Consider the following 7706-nt stretch of genomic DNA (forward strand, 5'->3'; position numbering starts at 1 on the left):
TACATTTCATCACAGTTTCATTTTCTCCTACAGATGAGAAATGGGAATGCTATTGCAGTTATGTAGCATGCATGTGTTAAATCTGATCTCTAATAAAATCAAACACATCACAACTCACAGCACTTTAGCACAGCATCGGCAAAATGAAACACCATCTGTCATCATGTAGAGACTGCCTTATTGTAACACAAAATCAAACTGCTCGGTGTGAACATTGTTATTTAATAAATGGGTGAATGGAAACTGATAATTATGATCTTATTTATTTTAAATGACTGGTTAAAGCTGCATTATAACTTATCAATTAGATGTATGGACATTACGCTAACACAAGAGCAGGCATCCATACACCAGGTCAGAATCGTAAGTGCATTTAGTTAAAGAGTGAGATAAATGTGATACACACACTTACAAAGACTGCCAAAATGCAGGCTAAGGATAGGAACAATGAAGCAAAAAATCCATTGTCCGTACTAATGCGACAATTGTAGTTTCTGATAGAAAAACAGCTGCAGGCTGTGTTGTTAAAGGATAGCTGCTTGTAGCAAGCTGGAAGGTTTGAAGATGCAATGAACATCAAGCCATGGCATTAATGGACTGCAATGCTAAAGGTTAGTCTTCCTCCTAAAATGAGCTGGATTTCTAGGGGCTGATAGTTTGGCCTTTTTAATTAATACCAGACTAAAACATAATTTTTGCTGTTAGTAAATTAATTACCTTAAAGAAAAATGCTTTTGTTAGCTAAACTGTTCCCTTCAATTGCCATCAACAGATAAAATAAGATTTCATGTTTACAATCGGAAGAATGTGGATCTGACAATTTTAATGCCAATTTCTAATAGCCTAGGTTATAACAGATTGCTGTTATAACAAAAATTTGAACCATTTACTCTCAAAAAAATTCTCCATGCCCAGAATGCGAAGTTTCCAAACAACTATTATAATTTCTGCAAAAATAATAATGTGTTCTGAGGAAATGTAAATAGTTCCATATAGCCCCCATATCACATTTAAAGGTCTCATGAGCCTGGTAGGACGTCAACAGAAGCATCTAATACAGGAGCACTCTCATGGTGTGATTGTCTCAGGGAACAAACAGAATTCTAGTGAAGTCTCATAGCTCTGTCAGTGCAAAGGCTTTCTTCATCCCAATGATATTGTATCTTGCCTTGAACAGCCACCAGAGGTCCAGGAAAACTGATCCATATATTTGTGTTTATTAATAGTCTGCTGATTTAGACATAATTACAGAAAAACTGAAATATTAATTTTATTACTTGCCTATTCCATTTCAGATTGTGTTGCTTTAAGGATTTTGTTTTGTTTTTCTTTGGTGTAATTTTTTTTTTTTTAAATACCTATGAACTGTGCTTGCCTTAAAAACCAATGTATGCTGTTCTGAATGTGCTATTTAAGGAGCTTGTATGTAAAGATGGGTACAATCATTAACAGAAATCCATGACTTCTAGAGTAAACATTGTAAGCATGGTTAGATTATCTTCTGCTTATTAGACTACAGATGCCATTAAAAAAAGTGGACAGCCCAATGTATATAATCTTAAAAAGAATTCTCAGCATTTAAGATTGCAAGAATCCAGACAGTTATTTCTTTGGCTATCCTTGTTGTTCTCAGACCTTGAAGCACCTACATATTTCATACAGAAATACCTACCAGGCAAGACTCCAATAAAACTTAGGCACCAAGTGGTAAAATAAAAACAGTAAGTGTCCTTTATCCCATGAATTCTCAAGGCACTGTAGGATACAGTCATTTACCTACCACTGAAATGCAGCCACTTGCAGTGAGAAACACAGCAGCTGTTTAACAGCCCACATTAACACTACACAGCAGTCTAGGACAGGCAGCAAGGAAGAATACCCTATTGAGAGGAAAGTGGAAAGAGAAATTACAAAACCTAACTATAATTACCAAGGTTGGATTTGGGCCAGGAAACAGTCACTATAGCATCTTGAATAACCACAATAAGTCTGTGGCTTGGTTTTATAGCTCAGCCAGGAGATGGCATCTCAATCACTGCAGAGCTCTCTGCCACCACACAGGGATGCTGCTTTTAGAGAAGAGCAAAAGGGAAATCAGGGATGGAGTATCAGCTTTACGCATAGTTGTCATGGTTCTTGCTGGCTAAAATTAGATCTTGAACATTAATTTAATGTGGAGATTTTCTGTTGATTATGTCAGATTAGGAAATTATACAACCATATATGAGGCTTCTGAGAGTACAGAAATATTGTGCATGCAGGGATATTCTTTGGGTATGTGCTTCATTTATTAAAGCACTTATACAAGGGAGCCCTCAGAGAAGTGACATCTTTCCATTGATACTCTGGAGGTTTGGCTGCCACAAAATTACATACGCTCGTGTTTTTAATGAGATTTAAAATATCATACATTATATATTATTTTCTACACTTAAGATGTTCACCATTATTTGGCTTATTTTGTACCTAATTTTGCATTTCTGACATGCAATCTCTCTGCATGCAAAACATTCTGTAAAGAATGCTTTAAAGAAATTTCATAGAGATTACATTTCGGATTTTTTTCTTCAGCCCCCCCAAAAAAAGCTCATAGCATTTTCCTTTGCTGACGCGTTTGCTGCAGGCATTCATTCATTGAGCATTTGTTTCTATCAAGTCAAACAATTTTACCTTGGCCTGTAAATAGTTGCAGTAACTATTGGAGTAGATATTGAGTGTCTGCTGTCTGTTCTCATGTCATACATAATTTGAATCTTTCCAGCTTTCTCTTTTTTTCCCTTCAGAATTTTCTTTTTTTTAATACCTAGCTTTATTTCTCTGAACATTATGGAAATAGTGATTAAAGAGAATTTTTATAGGGGTAAAATACTTAGCTCCTCTTACTCTAAGTGCTAAATAAAGGGCCAGCAATTACACAAAATAAATTTAAAAACTATTTAGTTTTAACTGCTCAACTTAGGAAAGTAAATCATTATGTAAATACACAGAGCCAGCTTTTTACACGGTCTTTCTTCATTTACATAATAAGAGATGCTAATCAAAGGTCAAAAAATGGCAGCAAATATTTCTGTTAAAAGTAGAGACAGATAAGGCAAATTATGATGGCAGTTTTAGCTCAAGGAACTGTTTTGATCTGCAAAAAGTTTCCAATAATTTTCAAAACTGTGTATTTAAATTAAAATATTGAGAACAGTAGGCTGTGCTTTTCACCAGTTTCCTGCACTAGCATTACATTTCTGCTATGCTTAGATTACAAGCAGGAAGTACAGCTATTTCAGTAATTTAACTTTAAACACAATTTGAGAGTATAAAAAGGATAATGAATCAGTCCGAATATTTGTACTTGTTCTATGAGTACAAACCTAGGAGTTGTTCAGATCACTGTAATATAATCTTATTCATATGTGAAATCTTACTCCTCTAAGGAGTTGAAGGAGCTAAATGAGTGCTCCTTTTACTTTCTCTTCCTCCCTTTTTGGCCCTATAGACTATTCTAACCAATCCAGCTGGCTGTCACAACAGTTTCTCAGTTTGGAACTGCACCAGCTGCACAACTACCAGTTACCCTGCAGTATGTCCCACTGATGGTCAAGCTAACAGGTTAGAAAGATTACTCTGATGCACATTATCTCTGGAGTGATGAAAGGGCCGTGGTTTTTCAGGATATAGTAAGGTAGAATGGTAGCATAGAGGATGTACCACACTATGTCACTGCAAACGCTTCTCAGGAGAATTGAGGTGTTTAACCATAAGTGCAGTCAAACATGAAATCACATGAGATTCATTAAAAGTATGCCTCTATATTTTACAAAGAACAGCACATTTTTGTCGTGAGAATAAAAACTGTTTTGGGAACAAGGGAAAAGAGAAAGAATTGGAAAGTTCTGACCATGCCAAATTTCCATCTGGTGGGTATATTCTACACCACAGTCCAACATCACATTTTCTTCTGGATACTGAGGATCACAAATTGCCAAGGAATAGCTCCTTAGTCTGACTCTTGGCATTTCTATGCTAAGTACTGGCTGCCATTCACTGAATCAAGGCAGGTGATGCTTGCCAAACCTATTTACCTGACATCCCTCACTGGCTCTGCTGTGCCTGTCTACTTCTACTTGCCTCCTATTCAAATAGCCCACTTGGCTTTTGCACCCTTCCCTCCCTTTTTGCTTGAGCAACCAAAACTACAGCCTATTCCCCAGCACTGATTTCTTGGTGACTAGTATAAAATGACAGAGAAAAGCTTCTGACATTTCTGACTTCCACTCTGCCCCTTCTGATTATCTAACTCATAAACACATGTAAAAAAAATATGCAAATCTGAACTTTACAGCTGCATTTATACCTGGCCTGGGATGTATTCAAATGCTTGCCCTGTCTTTTATTTTACAGCAGGTAAGGGCACAGCTTATAGTACTTACATGGCACTATTGTCAAGGTAATAAAATCTCCTGTTAGAAACACCTCACAGGTCATTTGCTTTCTTAATTTCTGGGTACGTAACAGAAGTATTTATCATTTACAGTGAGAAGGAAAAAACCTTTAAGACTTTTATACTAGCACCTGCCCCTGCTATGACACCGAAAAAAACTGATATGAGGATATAAACAAGTACATGAAGTGGCTTTTGATTCTCATTCCTGTTTTGTTCTGAGAAACAGAAGATTAATAACATTTCATACAAAAAGCCAGCATTTATTTTACATAGTCTCAGATATATAGTCATATTATGCTTTTGCAAATGAAAATCTAAGTCCTTGATCAGAAAAGTTCATGGCTATGCCATTAGGGACTGTCAAGAATTAAGTTCAGTCTGTGTGCAGTCCTGATAAACATTTGTAGGTGTTGGAGCTCACGTTCAATTCTTAGTGTTCAATGTTTATTGGCAATGAAGATTCTACGAAATCAACAGATAAAGAATTGTTATATCTGATTATTTCTTCTGAATTCTCAAAAATATACCTCTCCACACTATAGCAAAGCATAACATTTTTTTTACCTTGTATGCAATAAATAGAAAAGCATTCACTGTGGATCATGAGTGAAAGAACAACCCAACAGTCAGTAAGAACCACGACTGCACAAGCTTGGCCATTCTAATGGTACTTAAACATCTTGCTTGAGGCTTCCTTTCCCATTATGAGTATTTTGACAGAAGCAATCAAGTGTGCTTAATGCACTCTAAAAACATTGCATAACACCCTACTCTTAAGGCTATGACTATCTACTGTGTTTTCCTCTTCATTTCTAAAATCTTTAAAATGTTTGCTACTACAGTGGATGAGTTTGTTGAGCAGTTTGTGCTGTATCAAAGTGATTCCTTCTTAGGTTTGCTTTGGATGAAAGAAATGACTTTTTTTCTATATCAAAATACAGTGCTTTAGTGCATGCTTTATAATACAGTGTTTTAGTGTATAAACCATAAGCAACAGCCCTACAGGTTTGAGCATAAAAGCATTACTGAAACTTAAAACAGTAACCGTACATTTATAAAGCTCTCCTTATTTGTAGATTCTTATTTAGAACTTCTCAGCAGTAGCAAATTCCATAAAGAGTTCCATTCATAGAAGCACCAACCAACAGGGTATAGAAATCGTTTATTTGTGCATTCCAGGTTCTTTTTAATTTCTACTTTTGTTACTAAAATTAAATTTAAATGACAGTATCAACTGCTGTCATTGCTTTCCACTCTTTTAGTGCTTTCTAAGTGTGGTCTCAGTCACATTGGCATTCCCTCTGTCATTTATTTCACTTACCTTCTCCAACAACAAGAAATACAAACTTCATGTTCCTGACACTCTCTAGCATATAGAAATACCTAATTTTTAAAAACTAGAAATCGATTGAGGAAGGTTTTAGTTAAGATCATCCTGAGAAATCTACAGCATCAGAAATCAAACCCAATGATCAGAAAACATAGCTATGGGAACCATATGGAAAGCAGACAAACAGATAATGCCTTAGACACAGAACTATCCTAAATGCAGTAGAATATTTACTGTTTGACCTGCAGCTCACACACTCTACTGTCATGTATAAATCACATTTTTGCAATACCAAGAGATTTCACTTGCAATTGCAGCAAAACCTCATCATAATAAACTGATTGACAGAACACTTCTACCTCACAAAAAATTGGTGAAGACAAGAAAACATTCCTCGTCTATATTTCACATTCAAAAACTTCCAACAATTTTAGTTGTAATTTTTATGTGATACATATAGAAAGATGGATATATTCAAGCAGTAGAACACAAAATCAATATCTTTCCCACGTACAACAAAATAAGCCATGTCTTCTGTTGCCTGCATGCACTTTTGCACACTGATTTACAGTTAAACTACCACCACAGAAAACTGAAATAATAACTTCTCAAGCACAGCTCACATATTTCCAACCACTTTCTTGAAAGGTGGCTATTAATTCCCCTCAGAGAATGTTTGATGGAAAGCAAACAGGTTATTTTTATGAGTTGATAAACTCATGACTTTAAACTGTTTTCTCAATTACTGTTACTGTACATGTACTGTACATTTAATTTGGTTCTTTGTTTGGAACTGAGTTGAAGAACAGCAACCACATATGCGTGATATTTAATCACAACTACCTTCTCGTGGGAGTTTATTACTCAGCAAAATTATTCATTTAATTGTATATTAAGAAGTTGATTATTCCCACAAGTAATACCTTTTCAGTTATGTGTTAAGCTTCAGTCTGTCCCTGTTGAAGAGAATCATAAGAATTATAAAATGGCCTGGGTTGAAAAGGACCACAGTGCTCATCTAGTTTCAACCTCTCTGCTCTGTGCAGGGCCGCCAACCACCAGACCAGGCTGCCCCGAGCCACATTCAGCCTGGCCTTGAATGCCTCCAGGGATGGGGCATCCACAGCCTCCTTGGGCAACCTGTTCCAGTGCATCACCACCCTCTGGGTGAAAAACTTCCTCAAAAAACATGGAGCGCTTCATGAATTTGCATGCCATTTTTGTGCAGGGGCCATGCTAATCTTCTCTCTATTGTTCCAATTTTAGTATATGCACTACCAAAGTGAGCACTTCATCCCACTGGCCTCAGTCCAGCTATCCAGCTTGCCCAGAGTCCTCTGTAGGGCCTTCCTAATCCCAGGCGGATCATCATTTTTTCCTAACTTGCTGTCATCTGCAAACTTAATGAGGGCTCACTCAATCCCATCGTCCAGGTCATCAACAAAAATACTGAATAGGACAGGCCCCAACACCAACCCCTGGGAAACATGACTCATGACCAAAGTTACCAGTTGGTTTTAAATCCATTCACCACTACTGTCTGGGCCTGCACATGCAGCCAGTTCTCTACACAGCAAATAGTGTCTGTCCAAGTCATGGGCAGCCAGCTTCTCTAGGAAAATAATGGGGGAGACAGTGTCAAAGGCTTTGCTGAAGTCTAGGTAGACTGCGTCAACAACCTTTCCCTCATCCACCAGGCTGATCACTCGATCACAGAAGGAGATCAGGTTGGTCAAGAAAGACCCACCTGTAACTGTCTAACAATTTGAACTGTTTCATGATCAGAGAATTCAAGTCTACTGGAGCTCTGATAAATGAAAACAATGAGGCTCTGCTGAGTCAGTGAAGCCTCTACAGCAGCAACATGGCTCTCAGCAAAGGAAAAATTACAAGAATGGCATGCAAATGCACAAAATGTCCTGGAAAAGTTGATGGGCTTCA

The 7706-nt window shown here is 37.1% G+C and overlaps 1 non-coding gene across 1 annotated transcript; it reads right to left on the reverse strand.

Annotated features, from left to right (window-relative positions):
- Window positions 1–6948: 6948 nt before the first annotated feature.
- On the reverse strand, window positions 6949–7051 carry LOC125699512 (U6 spliceosomal RNA). The gene has a single exon (XR_007379592.1). It is a non-coding gene; the product is annotated as a U6 spliceosomal RNA (small nuclear RNA).
- Window positions 7052–7706: the final 655 nt, after the last annotated feature.

Source organism: Lagopus muta, chromosome 12 (assembly GCF_023343835.1).
Source record: "Lagopus muta isolate bLagMut1 chromosome 12, bLagMut1 primary, whole genome shotgun sequence".
In the NCBI taxonomy this organism is placed as follows: Eukaryota; Metazoa; Chordata; class Aves; order Galliformes; family Phasianidae; genus Lagopus; species Lagopus muta.